The 6,309-nt window shown below is 48.0% G+C and overlaps 1 pseudogene; it reads left to right on the top strand.

Moving 5' to 3' along the window:
* The first annotated feature begins 5,564 nt into the window (after nt 1-5,564).
* On the top strand, nt 5,565-6,060 carry LOC147977994 (ethylene-responsive transcription factor 3-like; annotated as a pseudogene).
* The last annotated feature ends 249 nt before the right edge of the window (nt 6,061-6,309 follow it).

The following is a 6,309-nucleotide window of genomic DNA, read 5'->3' as shown; positions in this document are numbered from 1 at the left end:
ATTTTGCCAGACCAGTAACATCTACTTCCTCCGTTTCAAAATATAAGTATTTTTAGATATTTCACTACAAACTACATACAGATGTATATATACATATTTTAGAATGTAGGTTCATTTATTTTGCTCCGTATATAGTTCATAGTGGAATCTCTAAAAAAAACTTATATTTAAGAATGAAGGGAGTACTACCTTTATTGCTGATCAGCTCACTAGGATACAGATCACCATGAAGCCTGCACTCACGAGCTCCTGGCTGATTCAGGTGGTGTTTGGTTCTCTAGTCCTAGGACTTTTTCTAGTCCCGACTAAAAAGTCCATAGTCCGTAAAAAGTCTCCCTGTTTGTTTTCAGAGACTAAAAAGTCTCTAGTCCCTTCTTAGAGGTTATTAAACACTAGTAGAAAACAGGGCTTTGGTCCAGGGCAGTTTTCACATTAGTTCCGATTCAGTCAAGAACCGGGACTAATGTGAGCATTTATCCCGGTTCGTGCGGTTAAGGTATTAGTCCCGATTCACCTGGGTCCTTTAGTCCCGGTTCGTGCCACGAACCGGGACTAAAGGGTGCGATGCCCATTAGTACCGGTTGGTGGCACCAACCGGTACTAAAGGTTAGTACCGGTTGGTGGCACCAACCGGTACTAAAGGTCTAACACCAACCGGTACTAACCTTGGTTAGACCTTTAGTACCGGTTGGTGCCACCAACCGGTACTAATGTACTAATGGGTTTTGAGGCATTAGTACCAGTTCGTGCCACGAACCGGTACTAAAGGTCCCATTTTCAAACACACACCCCCCCCCCCCCCCCCGAGGACCGCCTTTTCAGTTTTAGAAAAAATAAAAGAAAATGATGGAAATGTCAAAAAAAATAAAATAAAATAAGTTTCCCATGTGATATGTGGTCTACTTGTTGGGAAAATTTACAAATATGAATTTCGACTTTATTTGCAAAACCTCTCTGGAATTTATAAAATGGGCATAACTTTTGCATACGAACTCGGATTAAAAAGTTTTTTATATGAAAAATCATCTACTCGAAAACATTTTCAAAATCCTCAAAAACCTAACAGAAAAAAAGTTACAGGGCTTTTAAGATCTAGAGTGGAAAAAATCAAAAAAATTACTAGTTAAATCTGATCAAACAGTGGTCAAACTGTTGTCAAACAATGGTCAAACTAATTATTCTAGAATATTGGTGTTACTAAATAATTATTTCAGTTATTTTGAATTTTGGTCAAATCTGGTCAAACTGTGGTCAAACAATGGTCAAACTAATTATTCAAGAAATATTAGTGTTACTAAATAATTATTGTTTTTTAAAACAATAGTTTCAAACTCAAACAGTAAAATGTGTCACTTCATGCTCAAGCAAAATTCATGAAGGTTAATAGGATTGACATCTTACTATTGTCAGGAAAACAACAAGTGCAGACTTGGAAACGAGAGAGAATAGAACCCGAAAGTTAAGCGTGCTCAGGCTGGGGGAGTGGGAGGATGGGTGACCGTTCGGGAAGTTAGATGATTTGGAATGATAAGGGGTGATTAGAGGATAAATAGAGCAGTGATGAGGGGTGGTGATTACACACTACAGGTTAAAATAATTCAGAAATTTGAAAATCAAAAAAAATTCAAAAAAAAATCATAAAATTTCCTTTAGTCCCGGTTGGTGTTACCAACCGGGACTAAAGGTGGAGCTCCACGTGGCCGCGCCCTTTAGTCCCGGTTCTGGATTGAACCGGGACTAAAGAGGAGAGGCATTAGTACCGACCTTTTAGTTCCGGTTCGAAAACCGGGACTAAAGGGCCTTACCAACCGGGACAAAAGCCCCTTTTTCTACTAGTGAAATGACCATGTTGCCTCTAGTATAAAAAAATAACAATTAAACAACACCATGGGGTGGCGGGCCAATGGGTGCATGGAGGGGCATTGTTGGATAAGTCCCAAAAAAACTCTCCTTGAGAGTCTTCTTCATTTAGTCCCAAATACCTAGTTTAGTCCCTAAAAAATCTCTCCCGTTTGGTAAAAAAGTCTCTAAGAGGGACTTTTTCTAGTCCCTACACAAAAAAGTCCCTGGAAACAAACACCCCCTCATGTTTGGCAACCATGTTAGTATAAAAGCTCCCACAATTCGGGGAGAAACTCGCATCGGTGGCATCAATTCATCATGATTGTTTCAGAAATGTAAATTTGTTGTGCGGTGTGAAATGCACTAGAAATCACTCATCACATCCTTGAGTTGTATGAAATTAAATTATTAACTGTATCAACATTTCCCACATGCTTGAGAGCACCCATAGGACTGATTTTTTTTTGAAAAGGAGGAAGTCCCTCGGCCATGCAGCCACTTTATTAATTATGCACAAAAGACCTTACAAAGTAATACAACAGCAAGACTGAAGCCATTGTTTAGGCAACATCTATCGCTACTCCTATCCAGTTGATGAAGGGATGCTGATAGTCTGGGCCTAATACCAAACAGACGTCGCAGCCAAACCTAACATTTAAGACATGAGGCCCCAACTAGGACGCCTGCCGGGTATGGGGCAGCCACCGGTCCGACGCACACTCAGAGGCCGCCGCCACCTGCCACCAATCCATCTTCAGAGTTGTACTGCTGCATCTACCTTGCCAGGTCTAGCTGCCGTCGACACCACCACGACGCCAGACAGAGTCACCCTCCTGCGCGAGTCCATCATCGCACATCAGACGCCTAATCTCCAGGGCGCCATGCCATCGAGATCTGTCACCATCAATGTGTATGATGAAACACCGCTCCACCAAAGACGTCGTCCACTGGTCCCTCGAGCCCGTGTACACCTCCAAGAATGACGCCCCCAAGGGGGAAACGACACAAGCGCACCGTCTTCCTCTGATCTATCGATCTAGCCCCCCCCCCCCCAAGGTAGCAGATAGTAGTCTAGAACTTCTCCACGACGATGCCTTCAAGAAGGGAACAACACCGTAGAGTGCCGCCACCGCCGGCTTTGGCATCTAGCCAAGAGCAGGTTTTCACCCAGATCTGTTCAAAGAACTCCATCCAGCTTCTTGTGCACGGATCACCGCTTTCTTTGTCGAAGACTAGACCAAAAGGATCCAGCCGCCGCCGCCAGATCCATGCAGCCAGCACTGGGAGATGACGACAATCTCCCTGGACCGGAGCTAGCACGAACCGGAGCAGAACGAGTCGGAGATGATGATACCCCTGGAACTCCGGCATACCAGCGAAGAGCCGCCGGCACCACCGCGTCCAGATCGCCGGCCACGCCGGGCCGTCGCCACCCTTTGCGCCGTCCAGTAGTCACCAAATTCGGACGGGCTGAAACCGGTCGGACCAACGGGCGCGCCGCCACCCAGCCATGGGGTCGCTGCCTCGGCCACCGGCGCCCCCTGTGCAGCCGGCCGATTCCCACCGACACCACCACAGGCGCCGCCGCTGGGACGTCGCACCGCCGTGGACCGAAGTGGGGGCCGCACCTCCGCGGATCTTGGCGCCCGCGCCACCCATGGATCCGGGGGAGAGGGGAGAGGCCCTCCGCCGCCCCGTCGCATGCACGGGCTTAGCCCGGCGCCGACCACCTGCGGCGGCGGATGGGAGAACGGGTACGGGACAAGTCTCTGACGGCGGAGGTTGGATCCCCCCGTGTCGCCCGAGAAGGGGGCGACCTGAGAGAAGGACGCCTCAAAGGACTAAAATGAAGCATGTAATCTTTTTCTACTTTATTCCTTGGTCCAAAGAACGTAATCCCTCCGTCCCAAAGTGTAAGACATTTTTTACACTATGGTCTTACATTTTGGGACGGATGGAGTAACTACTAATAATTCAATGTCTTAGTCTGAAACATACATATTAAACATGACCAATATCGATACTTGGTCTATCAAAATCACCATGCCACTTCTTTCCTTGCTCCCTGTCCTAGAAGAATAGCAAACTTCTTGCGTGTTATCCTAAGCATCATGTTAAGGTAAGAAGTTGCTTCCTGGCATGCATGATTAAATAAATCCTTGCCTGGTCCATTTCATTTGTATAATTTTAACCAAATTCGAGAGGTATATATGACCGGCTGTTCATAATTTCAGTAAGAATACCAGATAACTACGTTAGATCGATGTGTAATTAAGTCCTACATATACGCGTGTTGCAATCGACTGTAAATATGTCCTGGATATATCATGTGTGCTCATTCCAAAAGTTTTTCTCATTTTTTCCTGTCAAATAGACACACTAGTATATTACTTAAAAGAAAAGATCAACCAAAAATTGGAAAACCCCAATCATTGAAATGCATGCATCTACACAAATTGTGATGTTCATAAATTATCATGAGCTTGAACACTGAATATATGTGCGATTTGATCCATTCACTCACTTGCAAAATATATATAGGCCAAGAAATGTATACACCTTTTGAGATTCGGAACTGTTGTATGTGTGATCCCTCGTGGTATGATTGTTGTACGATGCAAGATCTAACTGTGTGCTGAACTTTGGTTATACATGTGGAAGATTCGATTTAATGTGTCAGTGAAGGATCGGATGGAAGGTCATACGTATAGCAGCACCACTATAGTATAGAGCCTGGGTGGAGTAGACCTTGACGGGGGTGTGTTTGTTTGGGCTGCAACTTCTCCGGCTGCAGTTGCAACGGCTCCGGCTGGAAGGAGCGGCTGTAGCTGCTAGCTGCGGCTGAAAGCCTGAAGCTAAGGTGCAGCCGTTTGGTAGTTTTGCTGTAGTAGCTGCTACTGTTGCTGAAACATGCTGAAACGACCAGGTCGCCCTTTGTTTTTTCTGTAGATTGGATTTAAGTGCTGACTACACTGTTTAAGAACTGATTTTAATTACGACTTGACATGTTTTCACCGTTTTTAGATGAAATTACGTTTTTTGATGGTATAGGTTGCAAAAATATTTGAACACATGGAACGTAGTAGTAGCACTTCATTGATTATCTTCAAGCACACACATATGACAGTAGCAGTATAGTTCTTTTTCGTATAGCCAGCCATCTTTTACTACCTACAGTATCGCATGAACATATAACACGAGCACCCAACGGTAGCAGTATAGTCATGCATACACTCTTGCCATTTATATCAAGCACACAGCAATGCACGCACGTATCATGCCGGCATACACAGTTACACAGACAGCAAAGCATGGACGCATCACGGGCACTCGCGCGCGGCCGCACGCGTCCGACCCTGCCGCTTCGCGCTGGAAAAGAAACAAAGCGGTATGTGGCATTTTCATGGTAATATGGAAATTTGGGGGAGGGTATTTCCGTCTTTTGCCAGTTAGGAGCCGGCAGAGGAGCTCCAGCCCAAAATATCAGCTGCAGCTTCTACAGCCGCGGTGAAAAGCGTGCGCGCGGTAAACCGTGTCTTTTAGGCGCGCGGGACGTTTCGGCGCGCTCCAGCGGTGGCAGGAAAATCACGCGCACGGGAACGGTTTGCGCGCGCGCGGGAAAAGACGGCAGGTCGCGCGCTTATTTTGGCGCACCGCTTCCAGTGCGCCTATAAAATGCGGCGCGCGCCACACGCCTATTGCACACATTTCTCTTCCTTTTCCGTTGCCACACGCCCCTCCACCGCTTCCTCGGTTGCTTCCGCTGCCACCCGCGCCACCGCTCCAGCGCCCCGCCACCATGCCGCCGCGCCGCCGAGGAGTGTCGGGCTACCGCGGCGTCCGCCAGCGCCCCAACGGCGGGTTCTACTCGGAGATACGGTCCGGCCAACTCCGGCTCGGCCTCGGCACCTTCGAGACGGCGCACGAGGCCGCCCGCGCGTACGACGCGGCGGCGTGGCGCCTAGGCAGGCCGCGCCAGTAGATGAACTTCCACGATGTCCACACGCTGCAGCAGGCGCTGGACGTCGCCCCGCCGCCTCGTCTTCGCACGGCACAAGACTGTGCGGAGCACGCTAAGCGGCAGAACCGCCTCCTCGTCGCCCATGAGGACGAGCGGGTCATGGCGGAGTGGCGCCAACAACACCCGGAGGACGTCTCCTACGAGCAAGGCTACTGGGAAAGGCACCGCGAGGAGGAGACGCAAAGGCGCCGCGCTGAGCGGTTGGACAGGCGTCGGCGGAAGGCCCTAGCGCTATCCCAGTGCGATATAGTTGAGAATGGTGGTGAGACAATCTTTACATCTGATGATGATCGTTGGGAAGACATGTGGCTCGATACCTCGGATCAGACCAGTGAGGATGACGACGATGACGATGACGACGATGACTGGGAGTAGGCTGTAGCTGCACTAGTAGTTTTTATCTATGTCCTTGCACTATCTAAATAATTTTTATCTATCTATGCTAT

The sequence above is a fragment of the Triticum urartu genome, chromosome 3A (assembly GCF_056163025.1).
Source record: "Triticum urartu cultivar PI428250 chromosome 3A, HENAU_Tu73, whole genome shotgun sequence".
In the NCBI taxonomy this organism is placed as follows: Eukaryota; Viridiplantae; Streptophyta; class Magnoliopsida; order Poales; family Poaceae; genus Triticum; species Triticum urartu.
The sequence above is the reverse complement of the archived record's forward strand: the minus strand, read 5'-3'. Positions and strand labels throughout refer to the sequence as shown.